The 13,354-nt window shown below is 50.9% G+C and overlaps 1 long non-coding RNA gene across 2 annotated transcripts in view; it reads right to left on the reverse strand.

Moving 5' to 3' along the window:
• Positions 1–13,354, reverse strand: part of LOC123613430 (uncharacterized) — a 463,022-nt gene that overhangs the window by 131,632 nt on the left and 318,036 nt on the right. The window lies entirely within an intron of this gene.

The following is a 13,354-nucleotide window of genomic DNA, read 5'->3' on the forward strand; positions in this document are numbered from 1 at the left end:
AAGGTTTTGCAGGGTAGGACACTTCTGAAATGGGTCTTGAGGGTTGAGTAGGAGTTCATACAGAAAAAGGTGAATCTTCATATTCCAAGTTTCAGAAGGACAGGTAGGTAAGGCTTTTTGAAATAGGTACAAAAAAAAATAAACAAGAGAGTTCATATTACTAATAAATAATGTTGACTACCATCATGGAACCCCCACCATGTACCTTACACTTTACATATATCGTCCTATTTAATGTTCTCCAAAAACCTCTGAAATGCATGTTAAGTATTCTCCTTGTTTGGAGAAGTTGGGTAGCTTCCTCAAGGATACAGAGCAAATTGGTGGGGAAAATTAAGGGTAAAGCCAGACCACCTGACTCCAGAGGCCGCTTTTGTTCTACTTCCTTCCCTAAACCAAGAGGAAGAGCCCTGTCCCATGCCTCCACTGCTCCAAACCTACAGCTGACCTAAAACGACCTGGTCCCTTCCACTCAGCATTCAAGGCTTCCCAGCCCAGCTCTACCTCCCTTGTCTAGCCCTGCCTTCTTGGAATCCCCAGTCCAGCCACAGTAGGATCCTTTCCTTTTATCCAGACTTGCTTTGGGCCTTTCTTGAGCAGTGACCTCCACCAGGAGTCCCTACTGCCTTCCCCCTTCCATTGTGACCTACTGTTGGAACACTACCAACCTTTTCAGGCCCAGACAACCTCTCCTTTCTAATCGTCTGCATCTCCTATCTGTGTTGATATCATGCATCATGGTCTGCCTGAAGCTGATGATCGATCTATTTATCCACATTCCTCAAACCTCATGACCCCATCACTGGACTGCAGGCTCCTTGATGGCTGGGACCACACTGGTCTAAGAACATTACCTCTTGGTCCTTGCACTTGCCCTTTAAGCCTCCATTTCCCCTCTGTAAAATGGGGGCGCAGGCACCCTCCCTCGTAGAGTTGTGGTCAGGATTAAATGCATTAATCTACGTAAAGTGCTGAGAAAACCACCTGGCACGAAGGAAGGACACAACCAGTGTGAAGGGCTTTGCTGTTGTCAGGGAAATAATTATTATTGTTAAATATCATTCAGGGAGAGCGGTTTCATAGCCCACTTTCTCATCACAAGGGCAGGCTCTGGTAGCACGATGCATTTTAAGCTGGTCTAGAAGCATGGAAATATGTCCAGATCTTTATTACTCCAGTTTTCCTGCAAGCAGTTCTATTCCTGAGGGCTTATTCCAGTTGAGTCCCTCTGTTCTCATGCCAGCCCAACCCCCACGGACCTGAGAAGTCTGAAAGGAGCTGAACAAGGCCCTCCAGCAGAGTCGCTGGGAAGGCCCTGGGGCTGAGAGCGCTGATTAAAACTGCAATAGGGCTGGCTCTGTATCAGCTGAAACGCCTTCCTTTTTCAGTTCCATCCAACCGCCCTCTCCAGGCATCTAGGATGAGGCAGCCCCTTCAGCCCCGCTGGGCAACCCCAAAACAGAAGGGTAATCAGCACGCTAAACTCTGCGCCCTGCTGCTGTCACTCTACCCAGCAGACAAGAAGGGCGCTCCGGTCCCCGGGCTGTGCCCCGCCTGGAGCAGGCTGCCGGGTCGCTGTCAGTGCGCCGGGTTTGTTTTTAAGGTTAGGGAACAAAGCGCCCCGGAATGCCAGCTGCCTCGCGTTTGGTTACTCTGTTCTTGAGATGTGATGAGCTCTTGGCGTTGTGTGAATTCAGAGGAGGGCAGGATGTGTGCGTGAGCTTCAAAGGGCAACTCAAGCAAGTCAGTCACGTTGAGGCTCCCGGGTCCTATTTCCAAACACATTTCCGGCCTGCAGACACCGTTATTAGAGATGGTGAACAACTCTGCGCAAAGAGCTGATGCAGATGACTCATGATTTCCAACTCGTTTCATCATCTTTCTAAGGTTGCCACAAAGGCTCTGCCCGATGCCACAGAGAGTACCATTTCTGTGGCCTTGGTTCAGCCATGGTCGCCATAATCACTTTCGTGACACGCCAGCCACTGGGTACGACTCTTCATGTGCATTGTCTAGTTTCCCATGAGCACGGCCTTGGGTTCTACAGGTGAGGAAGGTGCAGCTCCAAGTGACTCCTCTCCTGGACCCAGGACCCAGGACCCAGGACCCAGGACCCAAGCCCGGTGTGATCAGACTCCACGGTGTGAAGACTTTCGCTCTAGCTCCCTGGATGGTCCTCTTTGCCATCCACTGCCCTTCACAAAAATGAACCAGGAAAAAGCAGGAACTAGTATTTTGGGGGAGTCTCCACTTGCACCAGACCTTTAACCCATGCATCTTATTTTACTCTGAAAACAGCCCTGTGAAGTAGGGATTATCACCCCCAGCTTAGAGGAGAGGATTTGGGGGCTCAAGTTGCTGACTGACTTGCCCAAGCCCACAGTCAGAGCAGGATCCAGACTCAGGTCACTGTGACCTCCGAGCCCAAGTCCTTCCTGCCACACTCACTGCTCCCATTGCACTAGGACATCTGGTCCTCCTGGGAGAGCCAAGGGCCACCTCTCCTGGACAACGGGCATAGCTGACAGGGCTGGTCACTGTCAGAGAGAAGAAAGGGAAGAGAAAAGGTCTGATACCAGAATGACTTGGGGGCAGAAACCACAGGGGAGACAGGCAGGAAAACAAGAAGGCAGGTCCCTGCCACACAGGAACAGGGAATCTGTGGACAGACGACTTGCTTCTATGACCATCCCTGTCCTTTCCATCAGAATTAGGAGTGCCTAGCCCTCTGGTCCTGGATGTTTTCAAACTTCAGGATCCAGTTTAAGCCCCACGTTGTCTACTAAGCCTTCCTCCAGCCCACACTGACCCCCACCTCTGCTAGCATTTGGTGTCTGTGCCTCTCAGTCTGGCTTTCCATTATGTACAGACTGTGTGGTCTGTCTCCAGTGTCCTGAGATAGAAAGTCCCCATCAGATAGGAGGTTCCCGCTGAGATAGGAAGTTATTAAGAGAGAGGACACTGTCCAATTCATTCCTTTTTTTATTCCTTACAGAACCCAGAAGACTGGCATAAACAAATGTATGTTCAAATAAACACATGTGGTATTAAACCGTTCCCATTTTACAGAGAAACACAGAGGAACTCCCGTAAATTAAGTCAACAGCTACAAGTTATCTGATTTTCTTCTAACGTTAAATCTCCTAATTGCTACTACAAGCCAAATCAAAGCGAAATAAATGTGGATTGGTTTTAAAAGGAGGAGAATGAAGAGAGGGGAAAGGGGTTGGGAAGAGGAGGTGGGAGGAAAGAGAGAAAGATGAGGGGGAGATGGGGAAGGAGGAGGAGATGAGGGGGAGGAGGAGGAGATGAGGGGGAGGAGGGGGGGGAGATAAGTGGAGAAGGGGGAGGAGATAAGGGGAGGAGGGGGAGGAGATGAGGGGGAGGAGGGGAGGAGGGGGGAGGAGGGGAAGGAGGGGAGGGGGGAGGAGGAGATGAGGAGGAGGAAGGGATGGGGAGATGAAGGGGAGGAGGGAGAGGAGATGAGGGGGACGGGGAGAAGATGAGGGGGAGGAGGAGGAGACGAGGGGGAGGAGGAGACGAGGGGGAGAAGGAGGGGATGGGGAGATGAGGGGGAGGAGGGGGAGGAGATGAGGGGGAGGAGGGGAGGAGGGGGGAGGAGGGGAAGGAGGGGAGGGGGGAGGAGGAGACGAGGGGGAGGAGGAGGGGATGGGGAGATGAGGGGGAGGAGGGAGAGGAGATGAGGGGGACGGGGAGAAGATGAGGGGGGGGAGGAGGAGACGAGGGGGAGGAGGAGACGAGGGGGAGAAGGAGGGGATGGGGAGATGAGGGGGAGGAGGGAGAGGAGATGAGGGAGACGGGGAGAAGATGAGGGGGAGGAGGAGGAGACGAGGGGGAGGAGGAGACGAGGGGGAGAAGGAGGGGATGGGGAGATGAGGGGGAGGAGGGAGAGGAGATGAGGGGGACGGGGAGAAGATGAGGGGGAGGAGGAGGAGACGAGGGGGAGGAGGAGACGAGGGGGAGAAGGAGGGGATGGGGAGATGAGGGGGAGGAGGGAGAGGAGATGAGGGGGACGGGGAGAAGATGAGGGGGAGGAGGAGGAGACGAGGGGGAGGAGGAGACGAGGGGGAGAAGGAGGGGATGGGGAGATGAGGGGGAGGAGGGAGAGGAGATGAGGGAGACGGGGAGAAGATGAGGGGGAGGAGGAGGAGACGAGGGGGAGGAGGAGACGAGGGGGAGGAGGAGGGGATGGGGAGATGAGGGGGAGGAGGAAGAGGAGATGAAGCGGGGGAGGAGGGGAGGAGATGCGGGGGAGGGGGAGATGATGAGGGGGGAGGGGGAGGAGGGGGAGGAGGAGGGTTTTGCTCTGGAATGGGACACAACTTCAAACTGAAATGGGTACAAAGTCAGAGTGGAGACAGAAATGGTACTCTTTTCTCGAGCATGAATTCTATGGTGCCTAATCTAAAGGGATTTTTCTCCTATGCAAACCTCCCTTTCTGTGCCTGCTTCACCAAGATGTCGGTATAACTGACTTCATCGACTGCGGAAACCTAACACGCTGTAGAATGAACTACACTCGGGTCTCTGTTAGGTTAATCTCGACAGAAATCTGACGACAAGGTCAAACCTTGAAGCAAAACAAAACAGACACTCGGGAACTTGCAGCCCGGCCACACCTCACGTGGCACGGCGTGGGCAGGCGCCGTGAAGTGCTCCAAGCAGGCGGCAGGCGGGTGGGAGCACCGGACTTCCAGCTGACAGTTACCATCCCGGGGACCCCCTGTGCCCAGCACAGAGCCTGACACGGGAGATGCTCCACAGATGTGTCACCTGTTCCCATCTCTGAGTTTACAGTCAGTGAGGATCAGATTTAACCACTGTCATTAGCATCAGGGTTCCTCAGCCAGTCTCAACACTGGCCAGATTTTAGACATCCTCCATGACACGGTTTTCATATTCATCCATTTTGGCAGCATTATTAGCAACGAACCTCACAGCTGACACTGGCAGGCGTGCTGGGTGTTTCTATGTGACTGGGACCTCACCTTCACGCTTGGACCATTACATCAGGTTTGACCAAACCGCACCTGTAACACATGCTGTACGTCCTGCTCTTATGTTTCCTCTCACTTACTGTGATGAAAATGACATGTTTGTAGGTTTATTTGTCTTGTGTGTGTGTTCGCGCCTTAAAAATACTGATGTCCATGAGGAGCAGAATCACTTCTATCTTGTTCACTGTACAGCTCCCACATGTACAGTATAAAACCTGGCACTAATACAACATATGGCACATGGTCAATACTTGACAGACACTGAATGAGTGAATGAATGAATGAATGAATGGGGCTGGATTAAATGCCTCTTAGCTTCTTAGCTCCTTTGGACAGGAATAACCTCAGGCTCCGTATGACCAGAGGGCCCTCGGCTGCCTGACCCCAGGTAGACAGCACTTTGTGAACTGGCTGGGCAGGCCAACACTGTGCTGGGATCCCAGATCTGACCTCCAGGGTGGCCACAGGTCCTCTGTTTGCAAGGCTGAGACGGGGGAGTGGGGAGGCTTGGTCACGGGGGCGATCTCAGGCTGGGGGCTTGGAGGACAGGCCCACCATGGAGCTTACTTGACCACTGCCTCAATCAGAACCCAGCTTGGGAAGGGCGAGTCTGACCCCAGCAGGAAGGCCCGCACCCCCGGTAGCCAGCACCAGCATGTGCACCACACAGGGCCATCAGCAAGAGAGCCTGGTAGCACAGGACAGTATATCCACCTCCCCCCTCCACCCAGGTGCGACACTGAGGTGGGGGAGATGTGCATCCCTGAGCAAGTGGGCCACACATAACAGCAGGGGGATACTTCTATTCTGAAAGGTAACCTCTCTCTTTAACAAAGAGTCACAGCAGGTGCAGAGCCAAGAGGGGGCCAGAGCAGGCCTCTGGGGAGACACTGGTGAAAGCACCCCACCCCAGCACGTGTTCTGGACTCTGGGCCCAGCACCAATCTTCTGGGCAGCCTTCCTTTAAAACGACCCCTTCCAGGGCCTCCCAGGACCCGTCTGCTACCCATGTGCTGCTGCTCTATAAGCCACTGGCCCCCTAGCCAGTCCTGTTTCCAACCCCAAGCCCTTGAACTGCTGCTGCCCGCCCAAGTCGCTCTTCCCTCGCGCCTGAGCGTGGCCAGCTCCTTCCTATTACATAGGTCTCCGCTCAGACGCTGCCCCCAAGAGAGGCCTTCCCTGACCGCGCACTGATCTGGACCCACAGTGATTGTGATTTTGATCTTGACTTTGCTTGTTTGTTTCCTGCTGGCTTGTCAGCTTCCAGAACTGAGAGCAGGCCACCTTTTAGTCACTCTTTAAGTATTTGTATGGCTGAATGAGTGAGTGACTGAGGGAAAGCACGTGCTCAGTTAAACAGCGAGGACCAGCCAGGCTTCCCAGGGTCCTTTCGATGCCAGGCCTGTCCAGTGATGAGGCTCATCCCAAGACCCATGGACAGTGAGGCGGAAGCTCTTGAGAAGAGTCTTCCGAGGCCGGAAGAGGCTCAGGGTCCAGGGAAGGCCTGGTTAGGTTCTTATTTTTATTGGGGACTGACTACACAGCAAGCAGATGTGCAGGCCTTTGTTTAATTCACAGCCTCCCTCTGAGTGGTCACCATGGTGATTCCCATGTCAGAGATAAGGCGACACACGTGGGGACGTTAAGCAGCTCGTTCAGGGTCTCTTGGCTCTGAAATCATGGACCTCGCTCAGCCTGGCCCTGTGTTCATCCCCTCTCTCTCCTGCTTCCCTGCACATCTCCACGTCAGTCTGCCAGTCCACACCCGGGAGGGACGAGGCAGGAGAAAGAACTCCCTGAAAGAAGCCAGTCCTTCACCCAACAAGCATCTGCCAGGCCCTTGCTCTGTGTGGGTCCAGAGGCCAAAGGCTGGGGACTCAGAGCCACAAGGCTGAGCCCCACCCTCCTACGACTCAGGGACACTCATGTCACAGTGAGTCAACCATCACAGTGGTCTTCAAGAAGGCTTTTTTCTTGATTAAGGGTAATTAAAATTCCTCCAGTTTTGGAGGATTTCTTAGAATTCCTTTGCAGGGGGTGGGGAAGCAGTGACGTCCAGTGGCTCTGTGGCCTGAGTACTAGTGTGTGAATTCAGAGGAGACACTCGAGGGGGTGGGGGCGGGGAGGGGGGAGGCCTTGGCCAGACAGCACATTGGCTAGGTGGGCTGGCCTCCTAGGCCTTGCCCCGGCTTGGAGCCATTTCCTCCCGAAATTCCGACTTTCCAGCTCTCCAGCGCTGAGCTCTGCGCCCTGGCGGAGGACCAGAGGGCGCTGGCGGGGGAAAGATGCCCTGCTCAATATTTGGTAGCAGGTCTTGGAGTACAGGCACCAGAACCTCTCCTGAGACACTGGAATTTTTAAATTTGAAGCCCAAAGTTTGCTCACACACACTCTCTCTCTCTCCCTCTCTTGGCTTTCATTCATTCATTCATTCCTGGCAAACTGCACATTCTCTCCTCCTCCCACCGCAAAGTCCATTGTCATTCTGGTGGCATCTCAGCCCACTGCAGGCATAGCAGAGCCTCCCTCTTCCAGATTTCTCTGTCGAATCGCTGGCAAGGACAAAGCAGTTAGGAGCAAGATTCGGTAACTAGCTTTTTAATTTCATGGCCGGAGGTTGTCAGGACAGTGGAGAGAAAATTGCCAACGATTCGGAGCACGGCCCATGAATCTGGGGCAGAGCAGGAGAGAACAAGGGAGCCTTCAGCTGGGGTGGGGGGGTTGGCAGCCGCCTGGATGAGAAAGTTCTCTTCCTCCAAATTTCTTTGATTCAGATCCTGTGCTAATTTAAAAAGATCGATTCAGCAATTTCCCACCCTTTCTTACTAAAGTACTTTAGAAGACTGAGAAAGAAAAGGAGAAGGGGTACTCCGGAGAGCCTTCTCTCGGGGGGTAAGGCTCGGCTGATCACGGGTCACTGTGAAGTGGGGGTGGTTAATTCCCGGAGGTGTTGTCATCCTCCCAAATCCTTTCTGCATATGTGGATGACAGCACAGGCCCAGCTCCAGACTCAGGCTCACTGTCAGGGTGAGAAGATCTGCACTGCAACCCCAAGTTCAGCCACAGGGTTGCTGTGTGGCTGTGGGTTGGTGGCTCTTCCTCTCTGAACTCCAAAATGGAGAGGACCAAATAAGCCTAATTTCCTTTCCCGCCTGTGTGCTTCACGGCCTTTACCAAGCCCATCAGGAACCTTTTCATTACCTCAAGCCGGAGATCTTTGCCCTCTCAAGTAGAACCTCAGATGGGTCTGAACCGTGAGGACTGGCCTGTGACCTCCCAGGAGGGAAGCGATAGAATGGCGGCAGCGGGAAGGATGGCTTCCATTGAATCTGACACACCAACCAAGACTCCCCAGCCGGACAGATTCAGGCAAGTTCACGCGTAAGAATAACGTGGCAAACTTGCACTGGGGCTTTGTCCTGTGGTTCCCCGAACTCTCTCCAATAAATTTTCTTTCAAATGCATTCCTCACAGCCACCTGATAAGTGAGGTCCTATCATCTGCCCCATTTTACAGATAGGCAAAGTGAGGTTCATGTCAAAAGTTTGACGGAGTCTGAACCAGAGCCCCTGGCCAGCACCCTCTGGCTTGCTCTGGACTAAGATAGACAAAGGTTGCTCCCAGAGCAGCAGCTCATGCAGGGGAGAGAAGTCAGGTCCATCTCGCCAGTCCCTTCCCTCCAGCTCCTGACTCCCATGCAGCCCCACACTGCCCTCTGGTTGGCTGTATCCATCCAAGGCTCCTAGTCGCAAGCAAAATAAATGAACTCTGGGTGATTTAAACTGAGAGTGACTTTATCAAAAGTAAAATGAGTAGCTCACAGATTAGACAGGAAGGCTGGAGAGCCAGGCTTAGAGAGTTGGCAAGAAAAAGGAGGTCACACAGCCAGAATCACAGCCCAGACTCCTGTGATGGAACCAGCCCGGCAATGTCACCACTGCAGCTGCTACAAACACAGGGCCCATGGTGAGGCAGCTGTACCACTGTCTCCTCTGGACCTGGCCATGTGCCTGGCCCTGAGCCGCAAGAGGGGCTGGCAAAGCAGGTATCCGCATTTTCACCTTCTGTAGGAAGGCTCTGCCCCACAACAAGTCTCAGAGGGTGGAGGATACCCCCAAAAGAGGAAGAGCATTGAGATGCCAGGCAGCAAATTAGATGGTAGGTGTGCACTGTCAGTCAGGTTAGGCTAGGCAATGCTGTGATAACCAAAAATCCTAAATCTGAATACCTTTCAAACACCAAAGATTTATTTCCTGTTCACACAGCATGTGCATCAAGGGTCAGCTGGGGGCTCTGCTCCAGGTCATCCAGAACCTGAAAGGAGATCTACCATCACTGCCCACTGTCACCGTGTCAGAAGGAAAGAGAGGTCTGGGACAGCCTAGTCCAGAAGTGACATCACTTCTATGCTCATTGGCTCATTGGCTGGAACCAGTCACATGGCCCCGCCATGGGGCCCGCAAGTATAATCCTGCCTTGGACCTAGAAGGCAGAGAGCTGGGACTATCCGGTGAAGAGCACTAACAATGCCCACAGTCTACTCCATGGGGCCTGCCAACCAGAGCCCGCCTCGGGAGGGAACAGAAGAAAAAGGCACTGAAATGGAGGCAGGAGATCTGAGTTTCATTCGAAGTTGAGCCACTGGGCCCTGTACATCCCCTTAGCACCACTAAGGGATGGAGGAAGTCCCCACTTTGGAGTGTGGTCACAGAAGGTAGTCCACTCAAACGGCACATGGCAGCAGCAAATGCTCAGAGCACAGCCCACCAACGAAGCACTGGAGGGGCTGGGAGCAACCAGGGCCAGGAGCTGAGCCCAGCTTGCTAAGCATGGGCAGACAGGCAGCCTCGTCCTTGCTCATAGGCCACTGCATGTCTCCCCAGAAAGACGGGCACTCCTCAGTAGCCCTAGGATCCCTGTGGAAATAAACCCTCAACTTGCAACTGGCTAAGGGGCAGCAGGAGCTGGGCTATCTGGTGCGTCCACAGGCCTCTTGGGCCCATACTCTGTTTCAGCTGTAGAAAGGTGACAGGCCACACTGAGTCCCAGGAAAGCACGATGAGTGAGGGTTTGCTTGCACCTGAGATGCAGTCATTACACAAATGATGGGTTTGGTGGAGGAATGTGGTGAGGGTTATATTAGTTAGCATGGGCTAGATTATGCTGCAGTAACAAACAACTCCAGAATCTCAGTGCCTTAAAACAACCAAGGTTTATTTCTCACACCTGCTGTTCCATTAGGGGCCACCTAGGGCCCCTCCTCCATGTCCCCTCACTCTGGGGACCTAGAATGACAGATCAGCCACTGTCTCAAATCATGTTGGTTATCATGGCAGATGATGCAACCCAGAGATTAACTTCTAACCTTGGGGTCTGCTCCCAGCCCCAGGCTCCTAGTCCGGTTCGGTCATACATTATGGACCGCTCACTATGTTACACCTGACCTTCTGTATACAGAGTCAACATATTGACTATATTCTGCCATTTGGTGGAAGGCAGTATCAAAAATCTTAAACGGCCTGATCCTATAGTTAGAAGAAGAAATTTCCCATTTATTCACTCACTATTTTTTTCATCCATCCCTCTGTTACATATTTACTGAGAGCCTGTTTGTACCAGGCCCTGTTCTAGGTGCTGAGGACACAATGATGAATCAAACAGACAATCCCTTGCTTCATGAGATTTAAAACTTAGTGAGGGAGACAGAGGTTAACCAAATAACTTTCCAACCCAAATGTAAATTTGCAACTGTAACATGTTATTAACATTTACTGAAGACTCGAAATTATGCTAAATGGACTGCTAAAATGGAGCTTAATCCTTTTCAAGGTCCTGAGGCTGAGAGGTGATGCAACTTTCCGAAAGTCACACCACCCCAAACTGATGGAGGTAGGATTCCAATCCAGTACCATCTGATGCAAAGAGCCCACACACTTGGCTGCTTTTTCAGATCTCCCTTGGTAAACTCTGGATCTCACTTCTTCCAGCTTCTGCCCTTTCTTTCTTGAGATTTAGTTTGGCCTTGTGGAGGTTCCATCCTTTCATACAGTCTTTGACATAAAATATTCCAGCACCTAATATACACAACTCACTGGGCTCATTCGAATTCACTGAGAGCCAACTATTATTTTTCTCCTAAAGGATATCTGAAAATGAGATTACTACCTGGGCCAAAATTAAAATATGCTGTGTAGCAATTGCTAAAGGTTCTGGATTATTATTAATATGTCAATGGTGCTCCCTGGTGACAATTATTGTATATTACACTTTCCTTGACTTTGGGGAGGAGTGTATTTGGGAAATACTGGAAGCCTCCTATTGCAAATTTTGATGAATAATAAGCCTCCTCTGGTCTTGATCACCCTCACTCCTCATGACCCTCACCCCATCACACCCCATTTATATCAATTCCAGAGGCAAGGTCACAGGTATAGGGTGCAGCCTCTTTTCACATCTCAGAGTTCTAGCAACCAGGACACAAGGTTCCCGTAAGATTACCAAAGAGTTAAACACCATTTGCTGCCAATTTCGGGGATAACTTACGCATTTAGTCATGATGGATTAATCCATCATCTCCTCTTGTCTCTTTCAAAAGTAGTGGCTACAGATGACACCCTCCCCTCACCCCCTCCACACACAGACACATTCTCTCTCTCTCTCTGACCTTATTCCATGACTACAGGAAATAGACAAACACAATCCACTTTGCACTAGGTATTGTGCTTTGGGCTGGGGACACAGCCATGGACAGCAAGCTGTGGCCCCAGCTCTAAAGCTTAAACTGTAGCAGGGGAAACAGGTGGCCAATTAGCCTATAAATTATTCACTTTCAACTACAGTACCACTACAAGAAAGAGGCTCTGAGAGTCTGTATCAGTGAGAAAGGCCAGTTTAGGTCAGAGGGTCAGAAAAGTCTTCCCTGAGGAAAGAGAGTATGGTGTGCTGTGCCAAAATGGTGAAGAGGCTGGTCAAAGTGATCAGGAAGCCAGGAGGAGAACGAATGGGGGGCCCAGGCAGCCTGAACTGGGCCTCTCGTGGGGCTAAAGGTGAGTGATAAGAGTGTGGAAAATTAGGTAATCTCCAGGATGGTTAAGTATTAAGAGAGAATGTTGGTTATTAACTTAAACTTCGAGGAAGACTGATCTTGAGTTAAAGGATGAGTATAAACTAACACCTGGATATTCATTTGGAGGGTTAAATTCTCTTGAACAGGAAAAGTGGAAATCATCCCAGATCTCTGTCTACTATGCCTCTTCCCAGGAGCAAAGGATATTGCAGAATTTATTATTTACATCCCCTCCACTGCTTATGTAAGGTGAGGAAATAACAATAGCAGAACTTCTGGGGTTGTGGGCAGGAGTTAAGTCAATTATGACCAAAACTCTGAAAGGAAGAGAGGACAGTGGTAGCAGTTCCAATGGTGAACTGTCACTAAAAAAAAAAAAATCAGAAAAAATGGCTTACCTGGCAAAAGATGCCAGCTAGCTCTCAGGATGTAGTACACCTTAGATTAAACATCACCAAGATTTAGATTCAGGAAACCTGAGTTCAAATCCTCGTCTTCCACCTCTAGCTACATGATCAGGTAGCAAACTCTCTGTATCTCCATTTCCGCCTCTGTAAAATAGCAATAATATCTGCTTTTTAGATCGTGAGGTAGTGTGTGTGAAGTACTTAGCATCATGCCTGGAATATTCCAATTACTCAGTATTAGTTTTTATTATTATTATTATTATTATTATTATTATTATTATTATTATTATTATTATTATTATTATTATTATTATTATTATTATTTAATATTTGGAAGGAAATACACAAAACAGAGAACCAGCACATTTTTCCATTATTTTTCAGTTTTCTAAAATAAGTATGCATTTCTATTAACATCAGAAAGGGGGAAACTCCACATGTTTTTGAATAAAAGAAATTCGCCTAGTCCACTGCTTCCCACATTTCCCGTGGCACATTGTTCCAGAAGGGCACAGGAGTACATGTTAAAACCACAGCGTCCTAAGCTCCGACCCAGAAATACTAACTCAGAATCTCTAAGTGACAAACCTGTTAATCTATCGATTCTTATTCGGGCACTTCTGCGACGTGCTGCTTTGGAGCGAGGGGGCAGTAACGGGGCGAGGAACGCCAGCCCAGGCTGCCGCTATCATGAGGGCCTAAGCCTACGAGTCCCATGCTGCCCCGCAAACTGGAGACTAGAGTCCGGAGCCTGCTGGGAGTTGTAGTTTCTGTCGGCCAGACCTCTGCCTATAAGAAAGCCCGAGCTGACGGCCGGAAAACCTCCCGCCCCACAATGCAAAGGTCACCGGTGACGTCATTCG

The sequence above is a fragment of the Camelus bactrianus genome, chromosome 22 (genome assembly GCF_048773025.1).
Source record: "Camelus bactrianus isolate YW-2024 breed Bactrian camel chromosome 22, ASM4877302v1, whole genome shotgun sequence".
Lineage (NCBI taxonomy): Eukaryota > Metazoa > Chordata > Mammalia > Artiodactyla > Camelidae > Camelus > Camelus bactrianus.